At 56.1% G+C, this 12232-nt stretch overlaps 2 long non-coding RNA genes across 3 annotated transcripts; both read right to left on the bottom strand.

Annotated features, from left to right (window-relative positions):
- Window positions 1-404: 404 nt before the first annotated feature.
- Window positions 405-10111, bottom strand: LOC135310220 (uncharacterized). Its single transcript, XR_010370395.1, has 3 exons — window positions 9809-10111; window positions 9441-9550; window positions 405-775 (listed from the first exon to the last, which is right to left on the bottom strand). It is a non-coding gene; the product is annotated as an uncharacterized LOC135310220 (long non-coding RNA).
- LOC135310219 (uncharacterized) lies at window positions 5755-8850 on the bottom strand. 2 transcript variants are annotated; one of them, XR_010370393.1, is made up of 3 exons: window positions 8741-8850; window positions 8545-8653; window positions 5755-6094 (listed from the first exon to the last, which is right to left on the bottom strand). It is a non-coding gene; the product is annotated as an uncharacterized LOC135310219 (long non-coding RNA). The 2 variants fall into 2 exon arrangements; XR_010370394.1 differs by having other exon boundaries at window positions 8550-8653.
- Window positions 10112-12232: the final 2121 nt, after the last annotated feature.

The following is a 12232-nucleotide window of genomic DNA, read 5'->3' as shown; positions in this document are numbered from 1 at the left end:
TATATAATATAGGAGAGAGAAGTTCTTATTTTAAAATCCCTTTATACATCTATCAATTAATATGACATGTCAATATATATAAAATAAGAGGTTTTTGTAATAGCCCCCCTCAATTTTCAGGCATTTTGGGGCTGCAACCCCCCTTTTTGGGGGGGAACCCCTACATGACGCCCCCACTCACCTGTTCCTCTGACGCATTATCAGCTCCCCCAGTGACACCGGGGCGCCCCGCATGACATCATCACACCGCCCCCCCCCCCCCCCCCCCCAATTTTATTCACCCCCAAGAAGGGCACTAAACAAGGGAATCTACTCCAACCTGCAGCTCATTACTTTAATAGTGCCATTTACAAAGGTACACACACACACACACACCCCACCCCCCAGAAAAGGGGGAGCTCTGCTAAAATCTAAAAGGTGGGGCAGCCCCCCAAACAGCTGCAGCCCCACCAGCCCCTGTCCGCAGGCTAGCGGCCGCCCCACGGCGGAGCGGGAGCGTGCCAGAGGACGGTGTCACGTCTCTCTCGGGCTCTGCTCGGACATGTTCCCGCGCTGGGACGGGCTCCCCGGGGCGACAAACAGCCCCGGCCCCTGGGGGCCCCGACTCTCCCCACCAGGCAGCCCTCGCGGCCGCACCTGCGGGGCACCCGCTGGAGACAGAGCCGGGAGCCCCCAGGCAGAGGGATGGCCCCTTACCTTCACCACGCTTAACGACCGGCAGGCAAACCCGGGCCGGGGGGCATCTCTTGAGCATCACGAGACACTGAGAAGACATCTGAAAAACAGAAATCCCAAACTATATTTCAGCACGTGAATAAAATAGCACAGAAGAAAATGGAGGAACTCAGTCAGCACAAGGGATAGGAAGGAAATTGAGCCGCAGCAAGATTCTGGGCAAACGGGTCACGTCAAAACACAACACCTCCTTTAAAAGCTAGAGGGACTGGAACACTTGAAAACGGTATTAAGACTAACCGATACCGTTTTGAACAGATTCTTCGCGTAACACTGAACGCTCTGGCTGGTGCTGGAAAACGTCTCATCCCTTCCTTACGGCACCGCTGCGGGGAGATAACCCCGTGAGGCTGCGGGGCAAAGTTGTACCGGAACCGGAACCTCCGCTTACAGATCCACCGCAGCAGCTACAGCCCTCGCCCTGCCGCCGCACGTCTTGCTGCCTGGCTCCATGAAGCCTGAAGCGAAGCGTCAAACTTGAAAGAGTAACGTAAAAAATTAAGAATAAATCTCAGTAATGCACTTTGTGCTGAGAAGGCGGGCGCGTGTTTACGCACATCCAATATGAGCGTCTAGGCTCTGAAAGCTTTCCATTTTCCTTCTGCGTTCATTTAACTCACACAGCCGTTCACACCCGCCATAAGATTATCTATCTCCAAAATACACAGCAGCAACGTGACTGGGGGGTTTTGGCGTGTTATGGAGTCGGGAGGGACGTCCGCCCAGCTGCCCCGCCCGAGAGATGCTGCTGAACTGCCAGGGAAACGCGCATCCAAAGCGAGACTGAAATAAAATACTTAAGAGCGCTCCCTCAAAATACCGGCAGGAAAAAACCGCCCCCACCCCAACATTCAGTCGCCCCTCGTTAAATATTTACAACAAATACCTACCTGCTTAATTACACCTAACAAATCATACGCTACATCTGCTCGGCAGTTACAGCTGAAACAGCGCAAGTCACGTCGTAAATCAGACGCTGTTAGCTTTTTTTAAACTTTCATTTATGACAGAAGAATCGGTGAGTTAAGAGATCCCCGATACGGTTTTAATTCTTTTGGGGAAAAAAAATACCACAACAAAAACCCACGCAAATCAAATCCCCAGTGTTGCAATACATGGGGCTACCAAGAAGGACCGGCAGATATGCTAATGCGTTTGGCTGTACTGAAGCATGCAGGGGAACCGTATTTTTATGGGATCTCGACTGTTACAACTGAGAACCCAAGCACTACCAATGCCATCAACATTTGGAGTATGTGCTGTGCTTGGATCTCCGCAAGGACCATTGATTTTTTCATCTTAGAAAAAAAAGCAGTACTTCGCAAGTCTTGTGCTGATGAGTTCTACTGACAAAGACATTGTCTCTAAGATGCACTCTGATGGCAAGTTCATAGAATGCAACCTCACTGAATAAGAAATATCTCAATTTTTCAAGATCTCTTCCTAACAAAAGTCACACTGTGGGGCTTTCAGATGGGCCAGATTATGAATCCTTTCACAACAAGAAACACACCAGCTAACCAGGATATTCTCGCAGTGGCCAGGTGCCTCTTCATCACGTGAAAAAAAAAACCAACAAAAAAAAACACCCCAAAAAACACCAGAGCCAGCAATAAGTATCACACGGGTCAACACAGCTCTCTTCCAGAGCACCCCCCTCATCAAAAGGAACATGCCCATCGGCTCACCTGCTCTGCACAGGTTCCAGCATCACACCCCGCTTCCGTCATCGCTTGTGGCACCAAATGTATCAACACACAGTAAACTACCGTTACGCTCGTGAGAAATCACCGCCCCGTGACTTCCTCATTACTACCCAGCTCGCTTCTAATGCTCATACGCCGTTCCAAAGACGGCCCACGTGTTACCTACAAAACTGAAGAGCTCGACGACGGACCACAGCATTCTCTGGTCTCAGATGCTGGCCGCTGCCCCACCTTCTCAGACCTCTCATAGGCACGCGGCAGCACCGCTCCGAGCCTGCCAGCGGCACCTGCAAAAAGCCAAGCGAAAAGGCACCTCCCGAGATGCTGCCCGATGCCACAGCCTGCCCGCACCGATCCCCGTCTCGCACCCCTTTCCCTCGACAGCCTCCCTCCCAGCCTACGCCACTTCCAGGTGCCGTGTCCAGCTCGCCCGCCGTCCGTAACACCCAAACAACACGCATTGCTTATAACTTCCCCAGCAACACAACACCTCAGAAAAGAGCTGCTACTTCAGCCCACCAATCACCACTCGCCTTGCTCGACTTGCCTCCTTTGCTCATTGCTACGCTACTTCAAACCCAAACCAAAAGACAAACGCAAGGAGCAACGGAGTCATAGAGCCATCGGTCACATCTTCCCTCTATATACACCACGCACCACCTCACCCGCTTACATCGGTCCCCTCAGTTCCCCTCCGTCGCCCTGCACGACTCGTCCCTCGGCATCTCCAAAACCAATACCAAACAAGTCGCCTGGTTGCACAGCAGTACCTTAACGGTTCCTGAAGACCGACTATAACCTGCCATCAAAACAAACATATGACTTCAAACATGAAGCCCTACGCACGTACAAGCTTGAACACCCTGCAGAGGTAATCTGCTCAGCTGAACTCTAGCCGCCTCTCCCAGACAGCTACGGTCACGGCCTCCGAGCCCACAAAATGTCACGGTGATTACGGTCCTCGCCCGCTGAGGAGGGCCACTCAATCCGAGATGACGGTACAACCTTTCCCCCAACAGCCTTGGCACAGCAACAGATGAACCCTAACCTCTCATCGCTGTGCCACCTACCCGACTCTACAGGGCCAGCAAGGCGGTCCGAGACAAACTCAAACGCACACACCAACGCTATGAGAAACGCTACAAACTGCGCGCCTCCGAGACGAGAGAACGCTCTCGGCAAACAGAGAGACAACTGGACGGAAGAGCTCGTCCAGCAACAAGACCTGCGGAACCCTGACAGTGACGCAAGGAGGCCCTAACGCGATCCAAAAAGATTAGAAGAGCGTCAGGGCCCGTGACAAGAAGTTCCTCTCAAAACTGAGAGGGAGGAGGCACAAGAAGCCCAGCTACAAGACCTAAGACTGTAAGGATGCAGGAAAGAAATCACGCTCCCTGAAAATGGACAGCAACAGAGCAGAGCTGTTCATGCATCTGGGAACGACGCCGCAGACAACTGCCCAGAAACTCCTCAAACACCAGAGTGACCCACACTTTAAACTGTAACGCAAAAAATGAGGCACCCGATGGGCGCCGGCCCCACAATTAGAACCTTGCCAGCCCCTAGGGATAGCGCTGTGCTCCTGAGAGCAAAGAGAACAAAGTCACCAGCCCCATGAGCCTCCTCACTGCGACCCAGCTCACCTGAAATGCTCCTCAAATAGCCTTCAGTCGCATCTTCCCTTTAATCCTGCACACGGACCCGCCGCCTTAGTGTGCTCTACTCAGCTCTGCTCTATCACCCTGCACAGCTCCATCTTCATCCTCTGCAAGAACAGCATGATAGAACAAGTCACCTGGACGCACAGCAACAGCTTAACCATTCCACAGGTCTTGCTTCCACGTAGGAATACCATCTAGAGCCCAACTACTGCATGCCATTAAAGGAAATACCTTCAATCAAATGTTAAGCCCCACGCACGTACAAGCTTGAACAGCTGAGAGATGCCCTCTGCTCAGCTAGCACTCTAGCTGCCTCTCCCAGACGGCTACGGTCATCCCCTCGGCACCCACAAAACGCCCCGGAAATTACCGTCCTCGCCCGCTGCCAACGGCCACTCGCTCCAACGAGGGTTGTACGGGCGTTGCCAAAACAGTCTACGCACATTAACGTTAACCATATACTCTTATTGCTGTTCTTTCCCCCGCTCTACCATTGCTACACCCCCAGGCGGAGGAGCAGCTCTGACACAGGCATCGACGTGCACGGACCGACACTGCTCACAAATACTACAAGCGACGTGATCGCGGCACCTCAGAAAATTCTCACCGAGACCACGGACTTCCGGCCCAGAGATGCCACCGGGCGAGAAGATCTGCAGGGCAGCGAGGAAGCAGCTATAGCATCCGCGGAGATGTCACGTACCATCATCACCTGCGAAAAAACCATATACCCACAACTAGGACGATGCACGAGCGACGAGCCGCTCTTAAAGACCTCAGAACGTTCAGGTGCAGGGAACAGGTCCCAGAAAAGGGCCCTGCGTATTCAGACTGCTCTTCAGCAGCAGTACTGAGGCCGCCTTAATCACCGCCGCAAAAAGATGACCTTCTATAAAGGTCTAATATTTAAGACACAAGACAAATCTATGCAGTAGACTTAAAATGCGAGAAAGGAAGCTCTCGGTTACCATTATGCCGATGAGCCAGGGCTTGCAAAACCCTCAATATTGCTACCTAGGTGCCTGCTCAGCACGGAGAACAGACACATCGAGACCCGAGTACAGGAAGGAACAAAGACAGACTACAAAATCCACACAACAGCACAAGCACAGGCAGGAACTCCCCTGCCTGGCAGATGCTTCTGTTTTGCAGAAAGGACAACACAACCTCTCTCGGCCCAAACGTGTCCGGTCTCTGAACGGTCCCCTCCACTGATTTGACAACCCCTGCCTGCCCCCCCTGCGCTTCCCGCAACCGACCGGCCACCTGCACAAAGACCGCATCGGCCCCTCAGCTTCGCTTCCAAATCCGGGGGCTCAAAAGCCATCCTTTAAAAAGGCCACACAGGCTACGTAGGATGGGGCTGCGGTCACACGGACACTCTTCATCTCCAAACGTGCGGTGCCATCACTCAGCGTCGCACCACTCAACGCCGGCCACTTCCGCAACGACAGCCTCCTCGGAAGCGCCGTGAACTTCCGCTCGCCCACGCTCTAATGAGGCTGGATGTCGTGGCCGCCGCCACCTACGGCGCCTAGAGAACCAGAGAGACAAGGTGACCGCTGCGCCTGGAAGCGGCCGCCCGCTCACAAACAATTCCACACCTCAAAAATAACCGCTGCTACAGTTTCCTGTTCATCGCTCACCTTGCCCGACGAGCTGGGGGCAGACATCCCGCTTTGCATGTAGTTTTGTGAGTCCCTTCGTTAACTAGTCACATAGGTGCTCGCACTGCACGACCCCTCCGTTGTCACGTGCTGACCTACCTTCTCACGATGCTCTGTTCGCCCCCTCCCTCCCGTGTCCGGCTCCCTGCCGTGCATCTCCACCAACAGCCACATTCCAGACTCATCCTTTCCCCTACCATGCCAACACGGCTCCCTCACCTCCCGATCCGTGCCTCCCGGGTCAGTGGCCGCGTCAGGCACCTGCTCGCATACTCGGTCCGTCCCCGATGGCTGGGAACTGTCACCTTCAATGCCGGGCCCACTTCTGGGGAAATACGGAGAGGCACACAGATATTAGACACTGCTTTCCAAAAGCAAGAGCTCACCACGCAAAACAAACTAACAAATCGTTTTGACTGACTTGTTTGGCAACACAGAGACCCCAAAGGCAGAAATCCCAGACGAGTGACCGCACAGCCCGCCCCGTCACAGCACACGACGCCATCTGCTCGCCTTTGCTGCCACGCCTCGCTCGACTGTCCTGCTTAACCCTAGACCTATGACTTAAAGTGCAAGAAAAAGTCAAACCACGCAACACACAAAAATTACACCGATAGGGCAAACACCAAAAGCAGTACGGGAAGCAAACGGGCGTGGCTGGTGTAGTGACACACTCTCCCTTTGTAGGTAACTCACTCCTGAGCGACTCCGTGAACAGCCGCGTGGAGAACCTCTCGGCAGACAGCACGCTCGAGCGGCCGCGCTGACACGTACGGGGAAGGAGACTGGGCTACCGGAGGCTGCTTGCACACAGAACGCGACCGTTAGCTAACACTTGAACACCCCTTTCCCAACCATCCCCCGGTACCAAGACTTCAAAAACCCCTCCTCTCCTCCTGAACTGTCAGGGAAGGAACCTCACTCCTTCCCGACAGCTCCCGCCCTGTATTTGCACCCCTAAAGCCCCTCTGTCAGCCGCTCCTCGGGAGCTGCCCTTCCCACCTCTGCCCCGCGCTCTGCGAGCACCTCCCACCTTCCGGCTTCCCGCAGACTCCGTGCTCTCTACAGGCCCACAAAATAACAGAAGCCCCGATGCTTATAATCTACGAGGGACCTGCCGCAAGCTGCAAAGGTTCTCGGGACAACGTGGTACTCTGCGGGCGATCGGGAAAGGCGACGAGCAGTTCCGTACCCCGACACACACTATGCGTTACGTCCCTGCTGCTTTCTGAAGGAAGGCTAGAGCTCCACATACAGACGCGTACAACACGCTCACCCTAACCCCTACCGCAGCATCTCAGCATCAGTCCTATTGAGAGATAACGTCAACAACTTGCACAACACACAGGCAAAACTGGTGGGAAAAATATACGCTTCTACCCTCGGCCAAGTCATAAAATTCCTGCAAAACCAACCAAACAAAAAACCTACCACACACAAAAACAAAACACCAAAAAAACCCCAGACAAAACCATAACACCCCCACAAAACCAAACAATCCAAAACACACTATTAGACCATCTTGCTACCCCTGAACATCCAACACAAACTTACTGACCCGAGGAAAAACAAAAGCTCGTACAAGTATACTTCCTAATATATATCTGCTGCTCAACTTTGACTGCTCTCTTACCTCAGCCAGAAACCTCCCCCTCTCTAAATGTCAAAACACACCTACCCAAAGAGCTTAGACAGCTCAAAACCTGCAACCAACTCAAGGAACAGTACCAGAGAAGCCCAGGAGCAGAATGAGCCTCCCGAAGAAAGGCTGGGGCTCATCTACGCCAGCAGAATGGCAAAGCAGAATGAAATCTTTTAAGAGCCCCTTCTCAAAAATTATCTCTGGTTATAAAGTAAATCATTTACTGTAAAACCATCAACCATTCGGAGTCACCTCAACGCTCTCTCTCGCTCAGTCCCTTAACAGAACTGAATCAGTCTCAAAGGACAAAAAACATGAAAAGAAACGTGGAAATATACAAGCGTATCGGGAACGGTACGAAGCAGCTAAATTAACACCTCAGTAGCTGGGACAAAACTAAATTGTAAAGGACAACAAAAAACCACCCCAGGAGACGCATCGATAAAAACAGAGGAAGGCTCTCTCTACTCACAGAAGCTCACGGAGAGACCTGAGCCAACGGTACACAGCTTTGGGGTAGCCGATACCGAAAAGAAACATACTCGAGACAGAAAACAGACTGCTGTGGAGCACAAAGGTGGCTTTGGCAAAGGTTCTGCCAGGACAAGAGTCACAGTTACAGGGAACGGACAGCGGCCGGCAGGGGAAACGCCGTCGGCGTGGCGGGGCCAGCGCGGGAAATGCCGCCCTCAGCTAACGCTGCGCTATCAAGCCTTAAGTGAAAACTGCAGAGTAGTTACAGGAGACGGGCATAAGACGGATGCTGAATATCACTTGATGGTCACAAAATCTCATGGGGATGGGCACCACGTAGCCTCGTGGACACCCCTTAGACCCAAACGCTTAACGAGAGACGCTTCTTGCCAAAATACAAGCTCGACGAGGAAAAGCCAACGGGGATGTGGGGGCAACTACCAAAATCTCAGTATGTGAGCAGGCGTTACTTAAGATGGTGCAGTGGTTCTGCCGGGTCCGTCCAACCTGAGCAACGGGTTCTAACGCCTGTCCAGCAGCGTCCATGATCTCTCTCACGGCCTCCCACATCATAGACACCTCCCCTGCCTGGGACCGCGTTTTCCATGTCCCACCCCTCCCCATCCCCGCAATGAAAATCAAACACAACAAATAAGTACTCCACTTCATCTTCTTGGCCTCCAAAAGAAGCTTCCTTCCACTGCTGAGCATCGACACCGACATCCTCATGCTGTTCCTCAAAAGCAGGCTGGCCCTCGGGTGCCCGTACTGCCAAAGGAAGAGAAAATGATTATGCTCTTATGATGAGCTCCATCATCCTCTCCTTCAGGAAATCAAATCCCGATCGCTACATACCAGAAGTTTGTGCAGGAGATGGCCGAGGCCAGCCCCATAAATGAAGCACTCTGTGACCCTGCTCTCTCTTTTGGCCACAGCACCCGCCACCGGGGAGCCCCAAACCCCTTGTGACTCCCAAGGAAAACCAGATAAAACTAGTTCAAAACAACTGGCAGGTGAGAGGTGACCGACAAACACGTATAGCCCACCTCAAACCAGCCAGAGAGCTGACTACCTCCCCCACTAAACTCTCATCTTCGACAAATACACCAAACAGAACAATGTTTACGCTGAACAGAACAAAACCCTTACCCTCTGACACTCTGAAAAGGATTTGTGCACCCACAAAATATATATATATTCATGCTATCGACCGACGGACCACACTTCCTCAGGGTCAGCCCTGCAAAGACAGGAGGACGCCCGATGCTCTCTCCATAAATATAAAATAAAAAACTGAGCCAGAGCCAGGCAGAGAGAGGCGGAGAAAGAACAAGTAGCCACAGGCTACAGGACAGAGAGAGGGAGGACCAAAAAGACGGGGAGGCAGGGAGCCACTCAGAGCGAGATGGAGAAAGAAGGGGCGGGGGGGCGCAAAAAAAAAACCCTAAAAATAATTTTGCAGCAGGTAAGGAAAGAGAGGGGGCCAGGGGGGAGAGACAGGGAGGGCCCAGGACGCACAAGAGAGGCAACGGGGCCCCAGTGGCCCAGGACTCACCGCGACTCTCGCTCTCAGCGCTGCTGGCACAATTTAGCCGTTCAGATGCTTCTTTCCCCTCCTCTCCGCCCTGCCTCTTCTGCAGCTCCAGACTCTAGGCCGTCCTCCACCTAAAGAGGATACACGGGTGTCTTACCGCTCTTACGAGATGAGGCTTCCTAGGCACGTAGCCTAGCTCGCTCGTGCACTACACGCCCGTACCCAACTCCCGGTTACGTGTACAGACCCTGCGGTGCACGTTGGTGGCCTGGCCCGCTGCGGGCTACGAAGGGGGATCCTCCCTCCCTCACCTGCAGGGACAGGCTCTCTCTTGCCTGCGGCAGGAAGGCAGCTGGCAGCCAGAGCGCCTTCAGTTTCTTCTGCTTTACCTTTCGTTGGCGTCTCCAGCTTCAGCCGAGGCAGCTCCTGTCCACAGCCGGGAAGGGCTCTGTGTGTCCCTTTTCGCCCCCGCGCTGCGAGGATGGCAACGCCGGGCAGAGAGAAGCCACGCAAGCCTGAGACGGCCGCAGTCAACGGCATCCCCGGGGGAAGGACAGACAACCACGTCCTCAGCACGGTCTCTGGGAGAGGGAAAGAAGAAACAGCGACCGTCATTACCGTCGATCGACCCTGGCCAAAGCCCCTCCTTGCGCAGGGGCTTCTGGACACACCGCCCCTTCCCCGCGCTACTGCTAAGGGCCCCTGCGCCGAGGGGGAATCCAGTGCGCTCGAGGGCCGGCTCGCTGCCTTCACGACAGGGCCTGGGGGCGGCCAAGGGCTACGCAGCACGCTTACGGGGAGGTGCCGGGGCTGGGGGCAGGCGCACGGGGCAAGGGGGGGGCCAGGGGAGGCTGAGCGGGAGCTCCGGTGAGCCGGGGAGGCGGCGGCCATCATCTGCGCCCTGGGCAGGGGGAAAAGGTCCTCCTCCTTTCCCTCTTCCCTTCTGTCAGCTCCCGGGGAACTCACCGCTTCTCGGGGAGCGGCCGCACCTGGAAGCCCCCAGAAATCAACACGAATCCAACCCCAAAAATACACCGCGCCTACCGTACGCGGCACGGCCGCCCGGCACCCGAGCGCCGGAACACCGCGCCTCCCGCCGCGCCCCGGCGAGCCACGTGACAGGGCCGGCAGCCACTGCGCCAGGACTACAGCTCCCGCCATGCTCTGCGCCACAACACGGCCGCCCGGCAGCCCCCCGCCACAAGGACTACAGCTCCCGGCATGCTCTGCGCCACAACACGGCCGCCCGGCAGCCACTGCGCCAGGACTACAGCTCCCGGCACGCTCTGCGGCACAACCCGGCCGCCCGGCAGCCGCGCGCCGCAAGGACTACAGCTCCCGGCACGCTCTGCGCCACAACGCGGCCGCCCGGCAGCCCCCCGCCGCAAGGACTACAGCTCCCGGCATGCTCTGCGCCACAACACGGCCGCCCGGCAGCCCCCCGCCACAAGGACTACAGCTCCCGGCATGCTCTGCGCCACAACGCGGCCGCCCGGCAGCCCCCCGCCGCAAGGACTACAGCTCCCGGCATGCTCTGCGCCACAACACGGCCGCCCGCCCAGCCGCCACACGCACCACCACAGCTCCCGCCACGCCGCGAGCCCGCCCTCCCCGCTCTCTCACCCTGCGGGGCACCGTCCCTCCCGCCGCTGCCCCCGGAAGCCCCACCGAGCCCTCAGCACAGCCTCGCTCTCCCCACCGCCCGCTCCGACCCGCCGCTGCCCCGCCGCAGCCCTCCTCGGGGCTTGACCCGGCACGCAGCGGCCCCCCACCCAGCCCCCGCTCACCTCCTCCCTCGCTACACTCGCAGCCCGCTGACGCTCGGCCACAGCTCCGCTCCGCTCCGCCCTCGGCTCACACTGGCCCCCCGGAGCAGGGCACCACCCCTTTTCCAGGGAGGAGCCGGCACCGCCAGCCCCACTGCCCGCACCTGGGGCTCCTCCAGCCAGACCCCGCCCACAGCTGAGGCGCAGCAGCAACGGGGGGCCCCCTCCCCTCACCCCCACAGTGCACCACCTCCTCCCCCGGGCTCCATCACAGCCCCTTGCCCCACGCCAAGGGAGCGCAAACGCAGCCCTCAGGCCAAAGGAGAGGGCAGCTGTTGGTGCAGGCGCACACGTAACAAGTCCCAGGAGCGATTCGTGGCTCAGGGTCCCCAACGCTCCCCCTGCCCCAAGGCCACCTCGGCCGCCGTTGCCGCAGCCGCACGGAGCTGGTGGTGGCTGGGATAGTGCTCATTTTCTCCACAGTAGCTAGGAAGGGATACGTTTTGGATTTATGCTCAAAACACCGTTAATAATGTAGAGATGTTTTGGTTCTTGCTGAGCACTGCTTCCACAGTCAGGGCCTCTTCTGGTTCTCTCAGTGCCCCACCAGCAAGTAGGCTGGGACAGCTGGGAAAGCTTTCCCAGCTAACTGACCAAAGGGATATTCCATACCATTTGACATCATGCTCAGCACACGCAGCTGGGGGAAGAAGGGGGAGTCCTTGGGGGGGGGGGGGGCTACGGCATTTCTCTCCCTAAGTAACCATGACACATGACAGAGCCCTGCTTTCCCAGAGGTGGCTCAACACCTGCCCGCCGAAAAGGAGGAGTGAATTAATTCCTTGCTTTGCTTCCACGCACAGCTTTTGCTTTACCTATTAAACAGTCTTGATCTCAGCCCATGATTTTTCTCACTTTTACCCTTCCAGCTCTCTCCCCCAGCCCACTGAGGGTGGAGCGAGCAAGCAGCTCCCTGGTGCAGAGTTGCCAGCTGGGGCTAAACCACGGCACGCGCTTGTCCGCGTTTGGCAGGGAAGGGACCGTCCG

The sequence above is a fragment of the Phalacrocorax carbo genome, chromosome 31, assembly GCF_963921805.1.
Source record: "Phalacrocorax carbo chromosome 31, bPhaCar2.1, whole genome shotgun sequence".
Lineage (NCBI taxonomy): Eukaryota > Metazoa > Chordata > Aves > Suliformes > Phalacrocoracidae > Phalacrocorax > Phalacrocorax carbo.
This window is presented reverse-complemented; position numbering and strand designations above follow the sequence as displayed.